At 48.2% G+C, this 20,702-nt stretch overlaps 1 protein-coding gene across 3 annotated transcripts in view; it reads right to left on the reverse strand.

The window, feature by feature from the left end:
* Positions 1-20,702, reverse strand: part of LOC142575598 (uncharacterized) — a 311,632-nt gene that overhangs the window by 290,137 nt on the left and 793 nt on the right. The gene's annotated exons all lie outside the window — the stretch shown is intronic.

A 20,702-nucleotide genomic window follows, 5' to 3' on the forward strand; every position in this document is an offset into this window, starting at 1 on the left:
AGGGCAGGTAGTGACGGCGGATCCGGATCATGAGACGGAAATAATCAGAAGAATAAGAATGGGCTGGGGTGCGTTTGGCAGGCTTTCTCAGATCATGAACAGCAGGTTGCCATTATCCCTCAAGAGAAAAGTATATAATAGCTGTGTCTTACCAGTACTCACCTACGGGGCAGAAACCTGGAGGCTTACGAAAAGGGTTCTACTCAAATTGAGGACGACGCAACGAGCTATGGAAATAAGAATGATAGGTGTAACGTTAAGGGATAAGAAAAGAGCAGATTGGGTGAGGGAACAAACGCGAATTAATTACATCTTAGTTGAAATCAAGAAAAAGAAATGGGCATGGGCAGGACATGTAATGAGGACGGAAGATAACCGATGGTCATTAAGGGTTACGGACTGGATCCCAAGGGAAGGGAAGCGTAGCAGGGGGCGGCAGAAAGTTAGGTGGGCGGATGAGATTAAGAAGTTTGCAGGGACGGCATGGCCACAATTAGTACATGACCGGGGTTGTTGGAGAAGCATGGGAGAGGCCTTTGCCCTGCAGTGGGCGTAACCAGGCTGATGATGATGATGATGATGATTATGATGATGATGATAATGGTGATGATGATGATGATGATGATGATGATGATGATGATGATGATGATGATGATGATGATGATGATGATGATGATGATGATGATGATGATGATGATGAGCCAATTCTAGTGACCTCTTCGAAAGGCTCACTTTCATACGGCCCCAAACGTGCTCTACAATGCTCATATCGGCACCCTTCGCGCACCACTGAGGTTGCATTACCCCTCGCTCTTCCAAAAGGCGCGTCACGTCCTTCGATGTGCGAACGGGAGACAAGTCCTGCTGGAAAAAATAACACCCAACCGGGTGCGGCCCGTTCAACACATAGGGGATCATCTGGTGCTCGAGCAGAGTGCAATTCGCAGCACTGGTGAACGTCCCATCAATTTTCACCAGTGGGCCTATAGCCTTCGTGGGAAATCGCTCCCCAGACGTTCACAGACACGCGTACACTGGCGGCCACCTCCTGGACATTCTGCGGACTAATGCGTGTGTTTTCGGTCCGCCACACTCTCTTTCGTTGGTCCCGGCGGCTCGAGAACGTGGACTCACCAGAGAAAACCACATACTTCCACTCGCTCTCGCTCCAGCTGCGGTGTTCAGTAGCGAACCTCAGGCGAGCTGCTTCGTTGGCTGCGGTGAGCAGAGGTTTCTGTGCGGCGATACAGCTTCGCAGTCTTGCTTCTCTAAGCCTTCGTCGTACCGTGCTGTCGCTCAAGTTGTCCAGGCCAAGAGCACCTCGAACGTGCTTTGCCCATTGAAATGGTTTGTCGCTGACGGCAGCCACGATGCAAAGGTCTTGGTCGTTCATTGTTGATCGGGGTTGTCTGCGGTGCGGCGCATCGTTTATGCGTCCTTCGTCTCGGTAAGCCTGGATAATCCGATTGACCGTTTTCGATGGGCGGCCTCTCACAAGAGCAATATTGCGCTGCGTATAACCCCTTTTAGACATTTCTATTATATCTTCCCGCTGTTTAAGAGGCACTCCAGGCATCTTGAGGCTACAAAATCAGACTTGACTGCTCTGCGTGGGCTACTGCAGTGTGCTACGTGGATTTTTCTGAACGAACCTCGTACAACAAGGTCGCACGAGATACAGTTTATCAATGTTCTTTTTTTTTCATTTTTTATTCTATTCGTCTGTCGTCATTGGTTCGAGCGCCGCCGCTGTTCGAGGTGCCACTGACGACCGGGTGCGTCAATTCAAATAAAGAATCGGTTTGAAATACAGGGCAAACTTGGTCTAAGAGTACTATCAAGCGGTTGCTCGAAGAAAAAAAAAGAATTAAAGAAAAGAATATGAATCGGTGTAAGTCACTGGCGACGATTACCGTCTTATCGACTGTCGGACGATCCATGACGTAAGCTGCTGCTTTGTAGAATTGCCAGCGTGGTGGGAGTGACAACAGTTAGTGGAAGAGCGCCCTCCTTTCCCCCTTTGTTTTTCACAGCGCCATCCGCGTATCGCTCCGAGTCTGTTTCGAGGCTGTATGCCACGCGTTCCCGTGTTCCCTTTCATATTGCTCATGATAGTACAAAGGCGTTACTTTGCTAATTAAGTGTGTAAGGTCGTCTGCGACGTGTGCTTGTGCTGATGTTTGGACTTCACAACCATACCATTCAAAGTGTGCGGTCGCATATTTCGAAAATTAGCGCTGCAGAGTTATGGGCTACTTTTCTACATATCTTTCAGAGCGCAGCTCTTGGGCGCTCGTGCCTGCGTTGAGCGTCGGCGTCCCTCGGCGTAACAGAGCGAACGAGCACACACTCTTAAACAAATGTACACCCTTTGGGTCGTATCTTGCCACACAACGATAATCGTCATCTGTGTTGCTTGCGTTTCCTTTCTTGAAAACGCTGCGCTCGCTTCTTTCCCGTCCAGAATGTTCTGTCGTACTGATAACGCGCACGCCGTTCGTGACTTGGAAGTACCGGGCTCGCAGCGTTAAAGAATAGAAATGTGTATGAGACAGATTGCGGTTATTGTTGTGTGGCAAGGTACGACTCAAGGGGTGTAATCTTGCTTAAGAGTGCAGCGAAGGATGAAAGCGCGAACGCGGAGCGCCGCGGGGGATGAAACACGGCGAGAAGCAAGAGACCGCGAGGAGGAAAGAGGGAGAGAAAGATGCCGTGCAAGGAGCAGAGTATGGCGAATCGGTGAGGAGGAAAGCGCAGTGCTGCTTGAGACTTGCTCCCCGGTGGCGACTAGGCACGCGGCGAGCGCGTCCACCTATACCATATAAGGAAACAAAGCGCTGGCGTGGGCTTCTGACCCAGTGCGCATGCGCAGCCGCCCCTAGAGTGTGCGCTCCGCGCGACCCACGCGTTCTTGTGTTCGCACTTTTTCTGAACAGTGGACGACGCGACCGCTGGAAATGCTTCGTCTGCCGCGAGCGGAGGCTCAGCGCCATAGAGTAACATAGAAAACGACAAGAGGCGAAACTCGAGCTGTTTGGCGGGCGAGCTACGGAGATTCGCCGATTCCGCTAGGTGGCAGAGCAGATCAAGAAAAAAAATACGGTTGTGGCCGTGGCTAGCAGCTCGACAGGCGGCTCCGCCCAGCACGTGCGAAGCCCAGTCAGGACCCGTCGCCGGGCTGGCGGCGAAGGTTATTCTGTAAAATGCGCCCGAGCATCGTTACCGGGTTCTTCTGACAGCGTCTGACGCTACTGTATCGTCGCCGTTTCACGATAATGCCACAGGAAGTTCTTTTGCGCGTTGTTAAAGACTTATTCTCTTCGTATTTCGTTGTATCTGTTAGCCGCATGAACGAGAGACAGAGGGGAGCATGTCAGCCATGAAGCCATAAACAGTTGCTGCTCATTTGTAGACGTTGAATTTCATTTGGCATTTTATTTTTTTTAATCATGCGCAGCAATGAGTGGCGACGCCAGGGACAACAGCGACAAGGCAGCGTCCGAGCTGCGAGGCACATTCGAAACGATGACGAAGTTCGAAAATAAAATGGTTCATTTCTGAATCTAGCGCACAACACAGGAACAGAGTGAAAACCCGACTCGTGCGCTAGATGCAGAAACGGAACACCGACATGCCCAAAGTTACGTTATTTCAATAAAATGGTTCGTTAAGAAATGCGGCCTATGAACACATGACGTTCGATGCAGAGGGCTTTGCGTTGACTTATTCATGAAGGTTGCGCGCAGCGGCTTCTGAAAGAAGTATGGTGCGCCGGATTTGCAAGATAAGTACGGCTAAATCTACAGCCGTACACGTGCACTATTTGCAGTATGGCAATAAAGCTCTCTCAACCTGTGCACCAGGCTATGTGCGCTCGAGTGTCGTTAGCTGTTTTGCATTGGGCTGAAGATAACGCGTTTTCACGTTTTAATTGTGTATGGAGTCCTTACCGCAGAGAGTTTCTGGTTTCTCAGCATTTATTACGGTACTTCCTTGACAGCCTTTCTTTTTGATGACATACATTAATACCACAGACAGTCGCTGTGCTAGATCAGAAAAATATGCATTACACGAAGGAACGATAGCGTCCCCATTCAAAAGCTTTGAAGGCCCCAGTATGGCTTACCTCCTGCCTCTGTCATTCTACGTATTGCAGGAATCTCCAATTTCCCTTCCTCAATATGCACTGTACAGCCGAAGGACATCATCCATATTCAAGGTCCCATTTTCAAGTATCAGAAGACGATTGGAACGCTTCGAGGACAGCAGGAGAAGACCCCAACACTGTCGAAGTGCTTAATTGGCTGAGATGCATAGACCTTGCAGTTCTTCATTGAAGGACTCATTGGATCAGGCTTTAAAGATGATGATGTTGATGCGTGCCCAATTGTTCATGTAGCCGCTTTATTTTGGCCCACAACCATTCACACAATTTCGCTACCTGAAATCGTCATCCTTCGTACAAGTGTAAAAAAAAAGCGTCATATTTATTCCTTCTAGAAAAATCCCATTTTGAGTAAATTATTTGCTGGCTTATCTGTGTAGTTCTTTTTTCGTTATCTGGATACTTACAACACGACTTCTGTGTTATGTTTGTGTGAAGTTGACTGCCATCACACCATTAACTACAGACTTTCCTCCGTTATAGCGGTGTCGTACGGCCACGTTAAATCGCGATCAAGCCCGATCAGGATCGAAATTCTCGACTGCGATTGGCTACCTCGCGCAGCTTGGTCAAAGGAACCAATTGCGACGGAGATATTCAATTCGGATCTGGCTTGATCGCGATCAAAAGTGCGCCCTGTGACACCCGTATTACTTGCATTTCGCAGCTTCTTCCCATTTTCATGTATCTGCCATTTACAATGTTGCTGCAATAAATTCTTGTCTGCTATTCTTGGCTGCCCCGTGTTAGGAATGGCCGTACGGGGTGGCAACGTGCCAGCTTTCAGCCCGCTGCACGTGTTCCAAGCCCACCAGACGGGGCGCCCTTCAGAGAACTGCGGATGACCGACAGCCACGTGGCGCGCGGTCAGCTCAAAAATGCGGTACTCGGCAGCGCCACCGGGGACGGAGCACAATTCTACGAAGCCCTCTGACGTCGACACCGAGAGCTATGCGGCACTGAAAGCTGTACGGCACTGAAACCTGTGTGTGTGTGCAACACGAACATTTCCGTCCACGGGGCCCTCGAAGAGTGACGTCGAACGATGACGTCGAACTATGACGTCAAGCGGAGAGGATATAAGCAGCGTTTGCCGGCTGCTAGAGTGTGCTCGTCGTCGGGAGCTGAGTGCTCGTTGTCATGCTCGAAATGTAGTAGTGAGCTGTGTGCTCGTAAACTGTTTGCTGTATGTTAGTTTTGCGGGCTCCATATGGGAGTCGCGCTAGACTGCCAATGTACCTCGTGCTTAAAATGTAAATACTGCCATTAAATCCTGCTCGCCTAGTCCTGTCCTCCCAAGTTCATCCCTACAGCTACGACCGCCAACTCTAATAACTGGTGGCAGCGGTGGGATCGCCTCCAACTCCAACTCCAACCAGCAAGCTGATTGACATTGAAGGAACATGACATATTTATCAACGATACTCCTTTTGATGTCAATTATTACAAGTACAATATGACAAAGGATAAAGTTCTGCTTCCTCATTAACAGTGGGCAGGATCATTGCGCTAACTTACAGCTTGAAACATAACGAATATGAATTAAAATATAACTAACATAACGTGAAGCGCCCTTGCGCACTCGTCGTCGCAACATATAAACAGTGGCACAAGCGCCTGCATGAAATCACTCGATTTATGCAACGAAACAAGAAAGTAAAAGATGTGAAACTGAAATCATGGCCTCCGAGATTCGGCGGCTTGTGGCGGCCATCTTGGAGGCTGGAGCGTCTCGCCGATTCTGCTAGGTGCGCTGAGAGCCAAAGTCGGCACAGAGCAGGTGGAAAGTAAACATGTCCGCGATAGAGATTAGTAAGAGGCGATCGGAAGATTGGTGGAAGAAAAGTAGGGAAACGACAAAAAAACTGAGACGTACAAAAGCAAAGTTCGCAACAGGGGATCAGAAAATTTGTTTGTGGGAGTTCATAGTGTTTTATTTTTTCTGTTTTGACCTAGGCAGGACATTAAGCAGTATAATAGCAAGAGCTTGGTGGCGCAACCGACCGCCCCGTTCCAAAGGGGACGCTCAAACCACCCATTCATCCATCCATTCCATCCATCGGCCTCAAGCGCATACGGAAGTGTCCACTTTTTACGTTTAGCATATTACTCTATGTCAGCACCGCCGCCGCCGCGGGGACCCTGTCGTTCATCAAATCCTTCGGCACAATATATCGCGAATTGAAAGCACATAAACAGCTACGCTCATAATTCGCATTAAGGGGCACCGTAATCGTCGGTGGATGTCTTTTTGTGACAGTTCACATGTTCGAACTTATGCTTCTGCGAAATGAAAGAGTGGTCATTCATAGTCACTTGCGCGCCGAAAACGACTCCGCCTGTGTGAGCCCATTGTCAACAGGCTGTGCGCGGAGCAGAATTCTGTAATGTAAGTATAACCACAAGCACCCCTTTTGTTCGGGAGTAAGCTAAGCCTCGAAACTACAACGAAGTGCCTTTCGCAGCGGGCTGCGCTTCCCTATAAAGGCATCGGACACCTGTTTCCATAGAAGTTCCATTACGACGGCTGGTGGTTTTCGGTGAGATATTGTTGCCGACCATTCGTTGCACTGCCAGAGATAATCCTCAGGAAGTTGTGAACGGCCATGCGTCGGAAACCTGTATGCCGTCACTTCCAAGCTGGACATGATCGGTGCTTGTACAAGCGCTTCGGGGTAATCATGTTTCATATCTATGCTTTTTTGTTATTGCGTCTTTAACGCAAAAAACCGACTCAGCGGACTGCATTGCAACGACCACAACCTCAGTGGGCGTGCACTGGGATTTATGAAGATAGGTTGTCTATGGAGTTCCTGGTTTGCAGTTTACCCAAGGCTAATCATATTCCACTTAGCAACTTCCCTTGTTTTGAGGACACTTACCGAACTGTCCGGGAGGGCGATCGCGCGGTGCGCTGTTTGAGTGCCGGCAGCCCAAATACGAGGAGTGCGCGCCGTGTATATATATATATATATATAACGTCATTAAAATTGCCGGACGGCAAGATTCGAACACAGGGACTCTAGCACAGAAGCCTGATATTGAAACCATTAAGCCACGGAAGCATGTGGCGACAAGCTTATGAAACGCCTTTATGAATTTATCGCAGGCATGCCTGTGCCTTGAGACGCTTGGTGCGTTTCGATTTGGCCTGCTGGACAAGCTCAATCTTTGCAATTAATAGCAATTGTACGCGTTCCCGGCGTGTTCTGCACTTCGAAGAATATAGATTGCGCAGAAATATACGACAATAAGATTTATATAGCGTAATATACAAAGCCACAAGGACGTTTGAATCCACAAGCACGAAGATCAGACAAATCCATGTACTTCCCATCATTCCCATGGTAGGATAACGACTGAAGCGCCAGAGTTCGCTCTAGTAATTTTTGTAGGAAACTCTATGATATATATATATCTATATATATATATATATCCAAGCGAACTGGTTGCTGTGGGCGCCGAGACATGTGCGCGGCGCCGACAGCAATCAGTTTGCTTGAATATGGCAGCCCTGCAGAACGACCTGGTATATATATATATATATATATATATATATATATATATGTTACAGTTGCAAACGCGCCGACGTGGAAACCGAGATCCGCGTTCTACGAACTATGTGGAACACGTTTACAAAAAGTGTTCCACTAGCATGGGAAAACATGTGAAAGGAGAACGCGGATCGACGTAATTCCTGGGCGGACTCTCTCTGGCGCGGTTTCAAAAATAAACCGGCCGTGTTACGTGGACGCCGCTTTCGCGGGCAATGACCGTTGCGCAATCGCTGCCGTTGATGGCTGCGACTATTAGCTCCGCCACGGTCAACACATCCTCCACTGTGGAGGCGGAAGAGGCCGCAACTGCCATGGGCGCGTCCCTACCTGATGGTTAATTCGTTGTGTCACACTCTAAATCGGCCATAAGAAACTGCTCTATTGGGACAATCGGCTCCGTTGAAAGCAGACTTAAACCTCACGACACAATCCGTCTAATGTGGGCGCCAGCTGATGCCGGCAACCCAGCCAACGAAGCAGCTCACCTAACCGGCCGAGCTGCAGATAACGGGGAAGTGGGATAATTCGACCCGGTTGGCCTGCTTGAACCCATCCTCACATATCGCGAATTAACTCAATTTTACAAGGATTCGCGCAAAGCGTATTCGTTCCCGAGCACGATTCTCTCCCGGGACCAGGCCACGACTCTACGGCGGGTACAGACTAGATCCGTGCTAGGCTACAAAAGGTTGGCTGACATTTCTAAGCAAGAGTTTAAACCTAACTGCAGGCACTGTGAAGCACTAACCACAGACCAAGGTAACATACTTTGAGGGCGCCTATCTAAACCCCCGACTAAGAACGATTATCCGCAAGCTCCCACGCTCGAGGCCCGGGAGCGTAGGATCAAGACTGATGACCCAAAATTCCAAGTCATGCTGGCAGAGTGAAGCTAACCGCGTCGCGGCCACATGGCGTCCACGCTAGCTCCTCTGCCGAGGTCTCAATAACTAATACGCCTGTAATAAAGTTTACTTGTCTCTCTCCCTCCACTTACATTATCAAACTTACGTAGAAGGATATCAAGAGTTTATTTGTCGCCGTTCCCGAGCCGAGAATAACACAGAACCAAAACAACGACGTAAATACAATGTCCGCAAAGACCGAGCGAGCGCGCAACCGGAGAATGCAACCCCCAAAACGTCCCAGCGAGGATTACAGGAAAGGCCGCGGGCAAGGTTATTCGCACGCGCCGCTCAGCGTTCACCTCGCAGCGAGAAAGTGCGCGCCCTGACTGGGAACTACGCGGGTTCATTCAACCATCGCTTTCTGGGCGAAAGCAAGGCCATATATACCCACACCATACGTGTGTACGTATCGGGTCAAGCGATATGAAACGGCTAGCGGAAGGTAATGTGTATACACAAGAGGAAGCTGCCAGGTAAAAAAAAAAAAAAAAAAACGTAAGAAACAACAACAGAGTAAAACCAAACGGGGAGGAGCAAGGGAAGAGAAGGAGAAGGAGAAGCGCAACGCTTTCGAGAGGCAGCGTGGTTCTGCTCTCAGCCATCGCTTGAGTCAACGAACCTGCAGCGACGTAACAGCCCAACCGAGGACGGGCGCCCGCTTGCACGCGCCACCCGCCTTCCTCTTGTAAATAACGGGCCCTTCTATTTCTTCGGGAGGAGGCAGGCCCCTCAGATCACGTGACCTACCTCGCCGCGGGGAAGGACGTCTGAGCTGAGCGACCACTGTTGGCGCACAACGAAGCTTTGGCTATCCTGCCCGCGGCGGCTCGGTGGCACGGCGTGGCGCTATTGAGTAGGAGCATGGCCTCTTAGACCAACGATGCGCTTTAACAGTGCGCGCCGCGCGATCTCGGAGGCCATGGTGCGAGATTACGGCTTCGATTCTAGGGGCACAAAGAAAGAAAAAAAAAGAAAGGTGGTTTCCCGTGCTTTATGTGCACTTTAAGGAAATCCCATGGGGTTCAAGTTATTCCGGAGCCCTCCACTTTACGGCGTCCCTCGTAAGTTTTAATAGGTTTCGAGAGGTTCCTATCTAAACACATGGGACGGGAGAAATCATTTTGCTCGGCGACCACTGCGTGGAACTTGGTGACGTTCGTTGCATTTAAAATGAAACGTTGAATTCTGGAGAGCATAGGAACCAGCTCTTTCTTTTCTTCTGGTGACATTCATTAAATATCATTGTCAACTATAGCAAAATTATAAAAGAAAGAAAACTCAAGTACTTTGCTTTCATCTCTGTAACTCAATAATAGACAAATATATCATAATCACTGCACCTATTAAGACTTATAAGGCGGACGAAATTGATGTACCTTGCACTGCTGTGAAATGTGCCATAAATATGTGAGTAGGTATTTTGCAAAACCCTCTTAATCACTGTATATTTCATTGCAACCATTGCGATACCCTGGCCGCCCGTGTGCACCATCGAGGAACTCAGGTGAATGCACATTCCGATGAGAAAGAGAGAGGTACATTTTACCAATAGCAGCACAGAGAGGTCGGCCAAGCTATAGTGTGCTTTGCAGCATGCTACCCTGAACGGTCGAAAATCCCTAAATGAAGGGTTGATAATTTGCGGCGGTTAAGCACTGGTCTACTAGAACTGCAATATCGGTGCCAAGGAAAGGGAAATGCAGTCCAGGACGCCAGAGAACTAGGTGGCGCGATGAAAATTATGAAATCTACGGGCAGATGCCGTGCCGTCAGCTGCCCAGAGAGCTGCTGTGAAATGCACTCGTCTTGTGGAGGACATCATGGAGGAAGAAAAAAAAAACTAGGAGGGACCGTCACGTGATCCCGCTAGCCTCGGCAAGGCAGCCTGCTCCGACGCCGACCCTCCCGCTCTCCGGGGGTTTATGCGCGGTGCCTCTTGAGTCACGTGATCCCGCTAGCCTCGGCAAGGCAGCCTGCTCCGACGCCGACCCTCCCGCTCTCCGGGGGTTTATGCGCGGTGCCTCTTCAGTCACGTGATCCCGCTAGCCTCGGCAAGGCAGCCTCCTCCGACGCCGACCCTCCCGCTCTCCGGGGGTTTGTGCGCGGTGCCTCTTGATTCGGCTCCCATGGTTGCCGGAACATTCGAGATTGCTGGGTCCGCGGTAACCTTCAGTGGCGCCTGCCGTTACAGGCATGGAGGCACGTAGGAGGCATAACGGGTGGTTTTCTGTTACCGCACGCGTCGTTCTTAGCTTCGGATGCGTTGCACTGAAACGTGGAGAAAGGCTGGGGCGCCTGACCCATGACGACAGAACATTCAAAGCGCCACTTGGGCTTACCACCGCGCTTAGTGGAATTGCAAGCGCTCTCACCTCGAAACCCGTCCATAATGCCCAAGCGTGGTATATTGTTTCGTCAAATCAGTTGTTGTGCTCCTTAAGCTGTGGTACGTATTTTCTTGCTAATTTTTGTCCCGCAGTCTCGCACCTAAGAGGAGACGGGATCTCTTGCGGGATACTGTTTTGTCGCGTCTTCACTTAGCAAACGGTTCTCTTGTGCGTCTTTCGTTGTGAGAGAAGCAAATGGCTTCAGTCTACAATATAAACGCCGAGGTCGTCGCCTTCCCTTCAGATTTACGCGCACTATTTTGTAAGATTGTGCGGTCCGCCGTCGCTACGCTGTTAAACGCACCAGTTCACTTCTCGCCTCTGCTGAGAAGCCGAAGACTTTAGGCGGAACGAAGGCGTCAACTACGACCGTCTGCCTTAACAATGGACCGGCACGTCCGTAAATATGTTCCGGGTCCCCGGCTCGCCAGTCCATCCTTGGTCACAAGAAGGGACGATTTTTTGTTTTCCAAGAGAAAGCAGTCGCTGCGAATCCTGGACCCCCGCCTGATCGCCTGCGCATGTTTGCCGGGGCGAAAAGCGCCATAGTTTTGAAGAAGACGTCCCCGAATACGGCAAATCACCGTCGGAAGGGTAGCTCGGTGGCCAACGCGCATTTTCAAGGCGAAAGGTTTCCTCGTTTCCCTGAAACCACCCCGAAACGCGACCAGTCGTCCTCGAAGTGGTTATCGGGTTCGGCTCAGTGCCGGTTACCCGACGCCTTCATTCACTACAGCCTTGGCGCCTGTCTGCTGCTTAAGCGTCGAGCCGCGTCTACGTAGCGCGTGGTGGTTCGGTGCGTTACCTGAATGACATAACACAGACTCGACTGCGTCACACGCTTGAACTTTCACTATAAGCTCGGCGTGCGCATTTTCGTCGTGCCTCCTACCACGTGCGCCCATTCCGAACACCTACCGCCTCCCGCCCCCGCAGTGGATGCAACCAAAGCGAGCCGACTAGAATCTACCCTTTGCCTATCTCCTATATATTTGTATGACTAAGCTTCAAGGCTGTCACGTGACGCTCCCTCCTACTATATTCTTTCCTCCATGGAGGACATAGATGATGATGATGAGTACGATGATGGGTAGAACGTGATTCCTGCAGATACAGTTCCGTGGGCTTTAGTCGACCTAATGAACGAGCATAAGGGAACTGAAGTGCTTGATACTTTGTTGGACACAACCACACGAAGCCAGCGGACAATGAAGCCAGGTAAAGCGGGGGAAATTACTTGCTGTTGAAGTAAAACGTATAAATGATAAGGTAAATGGAAAAGAAGGCGAATGAAAAAAAACTTGCCGTTGGTGGGGGCCGTATCCGCAAGAAACAAGTTGATCTTTCTTATTTTTTCGTTTACTTTCTGCTCCATTTACGATATCATTTCTGCATTTCACTACAAAGCATAAGTAATTTTCCCCTACGTTTCTCCTGGCTCCATCGTCCGTTGCCTTCGTGTGGTTGTCAAGTTGACGTAAGCATCACAAGGTGGAGCCACGAGCACGGCGGCGTCACGTGCATCTCTGACGTAGTCTGGTATTCCGCAAGGAGTGATACGATTACGGCCGTGCCCAAATCCTTTGCTCTCTAGATGCGCGCCGTTCAAACGTTTCGTCGCCCCCCACATTGCCAAAGTGGGCAACTCTAGCCCTGTCGGTTCAACATGGGTTGTGGCAGCACACGCGCAGAAAGCGAATACCAACAGAAGGAACGCAAACTACAAAGCGCGCTGGCTAACAACAGATTGGATTTATTGCGAACAGAGCCATAAATAACGTTAACGCCGCACGCTGACGGATAAGAACGGGAGAGCAATAATCGTATAGCACGTATATCGATCCGGTTAGCGGCATGAACAGACGTCAAGTGAACTCTCCCTTTCAAAGTCGTACATCTTTATCAGATGCATCGTAATTTCGTTTTTCAATTTGTTCATATCTTCATTTTTTTTCATGTATAACATAGCGAAACAGAGTGGCCCGGGGTGTACTCTACCTCGGTTCTTTCTACTGCAACTCATGTATAAGAAAACAGAACGAACTTACGGGGAATAACTAAGTGATATGTTGCGTGACCAAACAGCAACAAAATATCGGCAGCCTTCTGCACTCTGATCGTACAGTGCACTTCGTGACGCGTGTTCCTTCTGTCTGTCTTCTTTTTCTGCCCCGTTTAACGTCACACAACACCCTAGTTTGTTCCCAACTGCAGCTAGCCCTCACGCACCTCCTTGCCCCCCCCCCCCCCCCACTCCTCATTCCACTTTTATTCAGCGAGTATTTGTAAACGACGCACACCTTGACCCGTATTTCACGATTGTATGCAATGAGCTACGCGCTCGACAGAAAGTCGGCGTATTTTGTTAGATAAAGATCGACCCAGGAAACGGGAGGAGGAGGAGAGCGGGGGGGGGGGGGGGGGGGGGGACCATGTTTCCTCGCCCTCGTCAGCGTACTCTACGTTGTCGTCACGCGTTTCGTTTGTTTTCGTCTCTTGCGACACAATTCCTGCACAAACATCGTGAGAGGAATGCTCGCGACAGTTGTTATCAGAAAACCGCGGTGAGAAGGTAGCGGCAAACACTCAACGCTTTCCGCGAGAAACGTAGCAACGAACCAGCTGAAGAGAACCCGGCGCCGGTCAGGGAGCCGAATTTCGACGGGTCGAATTGTCGAAATCTTGGCAGCTGGCCGAGCCGCTCTGACCGTGTTCGCATCTTGTTTTGATGTGCCGACACACTTCGGCATTAAAGCGAAGCTTTCTTCGCGAGTCCTCGTGGACTTTTGCTTAAAGGAATACTAAAGAGAAAACTGATTTCTTCTGTATTAATAAATCGCCCTTCCAGGAGGCCAAAAACACTACCCTTACTACAAAATGGCGCGCATGGTACGCCAGAAAAGTTTTGAGGAAGACAATATATATATATATATATACATATATATATATATATATATATATATATATATATATATATATATATATATATATATATATATATATAAGGAGATGTATATAAAATATTCTAGAGTGAAAAAAAAATTTCAGCATACCTGAGTAACTCAAGCAGGCTTGGTGACTATTTGTGTCTATCCCAGTTCAAAGGCGATGTCAGTAAATAATCATCGTCAAAAGACGGTAAAAACGAAAAACGGGTTGCGACGCTGCCTTGAAGTTCACGCACCAGCCTGTCAAGACGTCACGGATTTTGACGGCGTCTGATACGGCCTAGGTAATTTTTTGGCGGCAAAAATCGGCTACATTGTGTTCTACAAGGATCAAAGACTGAACGTGGCAAGTGTCGGGAACTTTCAACTGAGCCAACGTTTACGCCAAAATGCGAAAACGTTACATTGAAGTCCGTGACGTCACACTGACGTATTTCGCGCTCAAGCTCGTGCTTGAGCACAACATTCAAGACATGAAACTTTTACATTCATTTTCTATTCTAATAGCCAGGCTATCACCGCGAAATTAGTGACAACAATGTTTTTTAAAGGCTACTTCATCAGTCTAAAACTAATGTTTCGCTTTTGTGTCCCTTTAACGTGGCCCATAGCTCTGTGCTCCTGCCTTGCTAAGCAGTTCCATGTAGCTTCCAACACTTTGCACGCAGTGCACAACTCACATAATGGGTCGGATAGTGTATAACTCATATAGCCCATTAACTCATATAGATGTGCCAGTAATTAGCTCTGTTCTCTACAACGTACAGTGCATATATCGCCTCGCTGCAACCAATGTTTGCCTTCACGCGCGTAATTCCTTTATCAAAACAAATATTTGTAGCTTTTCGTCCGCGTGTTTGGCGCGTTCACTTGATGGGCTTCTCGCCGAGTAAAGTGGGCCGGTGCAGAAAATGCTGCAATAGGTGTTCTCTGAAACATGGCGTCCCTGACGTGCTTACGGCTCCTGCAGCGGCGTCGGGCGCTCGAAGTAAATAAAAGCATCGTCTTCGAGATCGGTGTTTGCTTATCCGAGGGAGCCTTCACCGGAACGTTGGTTTGGACACCACCTATAGTAAACTGCATCAAACTGGGCCGATCCTGGAGGCAGTGTTATCTCGATCATGTCAGTCGCTACGTGAGGGTCTCCGCATCTTGCAGGAACGACGTGTATTCACTAAGCTTTAAAACGCGGTGTCAGAAGGCTTATCATATTTATTAAACATCTAATGCCATAATCATGTAATACCTTAAGGGACCCCGTTTAAGGGTGTCACCGAGATGGTTGTATATTTATCGTTATATTATACATATATATATATATATATATATATATATATATATATATATATATATATATATATATATATATATATATATATAGCCAGGCTATATATACCTGCTTACTGCTAAAGCTCACCACCAACATACCTAGAAAAATATGAGAACACATGTCTTCACTGCAATGCGCTAGGCACCCTATGGCACGTCATAGAAGAGTGCAATTTCTCCAAAGAGCACCTCCCACCTATACCCAGGACTAACCCCCCTACTATCCCCACCCCTTACGAGCGATGGGAGATCTTGCTATCTAGCCCTGCCCTGGAAGACCAGCTCGGACTGATCCACAGGGCCCAGGCGGCCCTGGAAACATATGGTAGCCGTGAAGAGGGAGCCACCCCATCAGGCGCTTAATGCGCTCCATTTCATTATGCGTTAATAAAGTTGTTTCTCTCTCTCTCTCTCTCTCTCACCACCACCACCACTACCTTATGATTGTGGTTACTGAAGTACAGTCCGTGTACGTCTCTATACCTTTTCTCGCTCCCTTCTCTCTCTTCCCCTTCTCCCTTCCCCAGCGTAGGGTAGCCAACCAGAATCTTGATTGGTTAACATCCCCGCCTTTCTTATGTCCCTCTTGCTTGACTTGAAGAAAAGAGCGCTACGAAGACGCGAACTAAAACAGGGACATGTACGCCGGACAAGGCGCTTTGTCTGTCGTACATGTTCCCCTTTTAGTCCGAGTCTTCGCAGCGCTCTTTTCTTCAAGTATGCAAAACCAACTCGCCCACATCAAGCTTCTGCTGCTTCAGATGTCCCTCTGTTCTCTCTCTCGACGCTCGCTGTCTGGGAAAAGAAGGGCAGCGCTTCACTGCTGGAGATGTTGCAGGGGTTATGGAAAGACGCTACAAATAGGGAAATCTAAAAGAAAAAGTCGCAGTTTCGCCCGAAAGGTGAAGCATCGATTGCGACAGCAAGGTAGTGGACAGCAAGATATACGAAGTAAGGATAGCAGTTTTATCGGCCGTATGAGCTTGTAAACATAGGCATACTAAGTTATCAAGCGTGGTGTCACGTGCGCACAAGCAAGCATGAACGCACCTCACTTGACGACCGCGGAAATGCGAGGTTAAAACGCTGGAATGAGGAAGCGCGGCAGCAGCAGCAAGCGAAATTGACTTTTGTGCTGCGTCACGCATCAACGCGAACTAAGCTGCGAAAACATAGCGCGCGGCTGGACCCTGTCCCCATCACGGATGACTTTCAAGATACAGCGGCCCGGGCGGGCGCGCATGGCCGCCCTTCCTACCCTCTTCCCGGATCCTTGTGCGCGACGAAAGACGGCGCGCTTCCTCCCCGCTTACCTCACTTGCGTGCGCGAGATTAAGCCACGATCACCGGCTCACCCTCGCACGTTTTGCCTAGCACATCAGCACATGGCGCGCGGCGACGATTTTATCACCTGTGCACTTCATACGGAACCTCACGGTGACGGCGACGGCAAAAATGCGCCTGGAGTGTCTATATAACTGCTATCGCAATAGAACGGAAACATTGTTCGTAGGGGACTCCCTGGCATCAACGTCCGAAGTGGTCATCGCTATAGTGAGCCATATAAAAGCGGCGTTTCAATTTGTAGGCCTATGCCGTACCGGGTGCCCTTCACTCGTTAGCCATTTAGACGTATACGACTCATTCTAACGGACACAAGCAAACGTCCATGTTCCTTGAAAAGGCGGCCAAGTCTGAAATGTAATTTAATATAAAGCTGCGTGTAATTCAGCCCTAACAACATAGGTGTGTTACAATCGCAAAAATAGATCCATGTGAGGCGCGTGTACATAAAACGGATAGAAACAAATCCGTTTAACAGCCAAAAAGCTCCTGTGTATATATCAGAGAAGTCATAGACTGAACTATGGGATGAAATGTAATTCAGTAACAGCTTTTAGCGTCTATGAACGCTGCTTGAAATCGCTTCCTATATATATATATATATATATATATATATATATATATATATATATATATATATATATATATATATATAGAGAGAGAGAGAGAGAGAGAGAGAGAGAGAGAAATAAATTCATTATGAAATATGCTAAAAGGTCGGACATGTGCAAATTTCCATGACCGCCATGTTTAGGCAGTCGAGGCGTAGCTCCAGAACACTTATTGTAGGTAAGAGGCAATCCATGTACTTGTTTTCATCGCAATGGATAGTTCTAGCCAAATTGAAGAGCTCAAAGCTGCGCCGCCTGTTACAGATTGTTTCAGCAAAAAAAACTGGTTACATGTAATTGGTAACTGAAAAAAGCAAATTAATTACAGCGGGCGTTGCCGAGTAAAAAATAAAGTAATCGTTAAATGGGCCCTGAACCACCCCTCGGGCTTGGTGAAATCACATAGTCCGCGAGCATGCGCTGCTGCGTACATCTCAGCCAAGCTTTGCTGTCGTACGCGATGCGTAGAGTTCGCAAGCGGATCGGGAAGTCACCTTTCTATGAGACGCTCTATTTTCAACAGGAGACCCTGTCCTCACTCTCTTCTGGACGCTTTATTTCGTCATTCCCTTAGAGGGCTGCTATTGGCCGATAGCTGACATCAAGCTGCGGTCGGCTACATGGCGTAGATACCGCGGCCGCCGTGGGGTCCCGCCACGAGTCCACTGGCTAAGCGCACTGCGGCTCGCTGTGGACAACCGCGTTTGGCTTATGTTGCGCGCATCGTAGGCACCAAAGGCAGAAGTCGTGGCGCCAACGTTAACATCAAAAATGAAATTTGAACTGCGCGCCACGGTGACATTTAGAAGGCGGAGCGTTGTGGGCACGCCTCACTGCGCTGTAGCCTTCGCAGTGCAAGACACTGAAGAAGGAACGGGAGCACAGCGGAGGCCGTGTCTGATTGCCAATAACTCCGCTTCCGCTGAATGCATTGAAGTACTGTTTGCGGCAAAGAATTTCTGAAGTAGCCTATTTTCACTTTAATATGATTTTCTCCACTTCGTGAAAAAGCGATTCAGGGCCCCTTTAAGTTAGAACATTACCGGAAAACGTAACAGATTGTACATGTAATAAAGTACATGTACAATAAAGTACATACAGTACACGTAATTTACGTGCAAGCCTGACTACAGACCGTCTGAAAACGCACGTCTGATGTGGTTCTGGCAGGGCGGATATCTACGCCTTCATTTACGATGCGTTCACTTGCGTCCGCATTTTTTTTTCAGCAGTAAATACATGGTGCTGAAGCGATATATTGGTTCGGGTACTTCTCCTTCCTCGTGCAGCCCAGCGTGCGCCTCGATAAACAAAGCACTGCCCCTCGTGTTGTCGTACACACTTGATTTGCTGATTTCCTGCTTGTCATCTCTTTATAATGTCATGAACATAATTTTGTCGGTATTTACCGCCTAGGCGTTTTCTTTTCTTTCTTTATTCTTATTTTTTAAGGACTCCGTGTTGTTTTCTTGTACTGGCGCGGATTAGAGTTACTGTAAAGCACGCTGGCGCCATCTAGGAGTCATTCATAAAAAGACCACGCGTCCCGAATGGCGGCAAGAATATGAACGCAATCTATCGAGCACACAAGCCGGCGAAGCGCTGATGCAAAATTCCTTTGTTAAACTCGCCATAAATTCATCTCCGTGCCACGGGGAAACCAAAATGTTATGCCTAACTGTTCCGAGCCTAATATGCCACCGTGAGATCACATTAAACGAGCGTCCGCTCCATAAACGGTTCTGTATGAGCAACTTCCTTTTAGTAATGTAACGCAAGCTACGCGACAGAAGCTTTACCCTCTTTACCATTACGTTATCCTCCCGAGGCGCATTGTATATTGTATGATAAATTGAATGTAGTTCTTCTTTTTTTTTGGGGGGGGGGAGGTAATTCGGAAACGATTACGCGAAATATGCAGCCCAGATTCGAATTGAGACAGATTTTGAGGAAGTGTATGCGTAAGTGGCTCAAAAATCAGCTTGCTGTTAGCTTTCGAGAAATGCTTAATTAATTTGACGTAGGTAAGTCCGTCTTCACAGACGACGAGTAGCTACCGTGCACTGAGTTTCGAATACCGCTGGACAACATGCAAATCCGGAAACGTAGTGTCGACATGGCAAACCATCCAACACGATGTTACGTAATCACATGTGTTATTAGGCAAAGGAAACCAATTTATACAATGACAAACATGAGTACAGATGGCCAATGTGCCCGTACACAGGGAAGCGTTGGTTTCGGCATTGAATTGTATTAGCGAAGGATAAAACAGAAAGAAAGGGTATTTCACGTACGTAATATACCCATAGACGACACGAATCGACTTGAAACGTGATTTTTCAGCTGCTGTCGGTTCACAGGAGGTTATAGCTAGTAACTTAAATACTGTTTCATCCAGAAATTCAACTCTAAAAAGAGTATTTTCCTTGTCAGATTTTTAAAATTTATTACAAAGTGATAGCGTTAGAGAGAATAGTAAGATAATTAGCAGATATTAGCAGTTAAGCCCCTATGGGTTTATAACCGTATAACTTCAGCATAAAAATAGATATTACCTTTTTAGTAACTTTATTGTGACCTTTTAGGTATACGAAATTCCTGTAGTGCACTTTCTTTTCCAAATTCGGCACTTCTTTTCCGATTCGGCAACATGTAAAATGTAGCTGAGCGTTGAAACAAGTCGTATCAAGACAAATAAATCAATAAAAGAAAGGAGTGAAATAAAACCAATATTACCCACATTTATAAGGCTCACTTGCGATCCGCAGACTGTCTGTAGCCAATAAATGCATTCGTTAAAGCAGGCTTTCCCGCAGCAAGTTGTATTTGGCGCGGAAGCCCAGTTCACTAATTTGTATTCGTTTCTCTGCAGACACTGAATATTCGAAGCACGACTATGTAAGAGGAAGCTAAAGAGAAATGTTGATTTAGGTGGGTGCTTAGCACCTTTAATAAAATCAAACGTCCGCGTTCTACGCTTGAGAGACTAGCCCCCATGCAATCGATAGACGAACAATCATCGAATGATACGGAGTGTCGAGTTTCGATTACTTTCTGAAGGCTTTCGTGCGAGACACCTTCTGCCATCTGCGACTTTTACATCCCACCACTGCCACTCCGTTTTAATGGGGTCAGCAGGTGCAACCAAGTGCCCATATTGCGCAATCCAGTATAACCTCCAATTGTGCCGCCCACTCATAGGTCGTCACGCGCTACATTCGAGCAGTGTAGCAAGCCTTGCATCGCATACCCAGCTCGCTCAGCCGCTCAGGTGTGAGAACCCGAGTGAAGCCCCTACATAGTTTTCGGAGCATTGGTAAGGGGAAGAAAAAAAAAAAAAGCCCGACCACGTGGTCGAGTTACCGGTCAAGTCAAGATTACTGACTGCGTGCCGTATGCTTTCGACAACGTCCATAAGCGAGTACCTGCCGAACGGTCCAGACTTCACGA

Source organism: Dermacentor variabilis, chromosome 3 (assembly GCF_050947875.1).
Source record: "Dermacentor variabilis isolate Ectoservices chromosome 3, ASM5094787v1, whole genome shotgun sequence".
Classification (NCBI taxonomy): Eukaryota; Metazoa; Arthropoda; class Arachnida; order Ixodida; family Ixodidae; genus Dermacentor; species Dermacentor variabilis.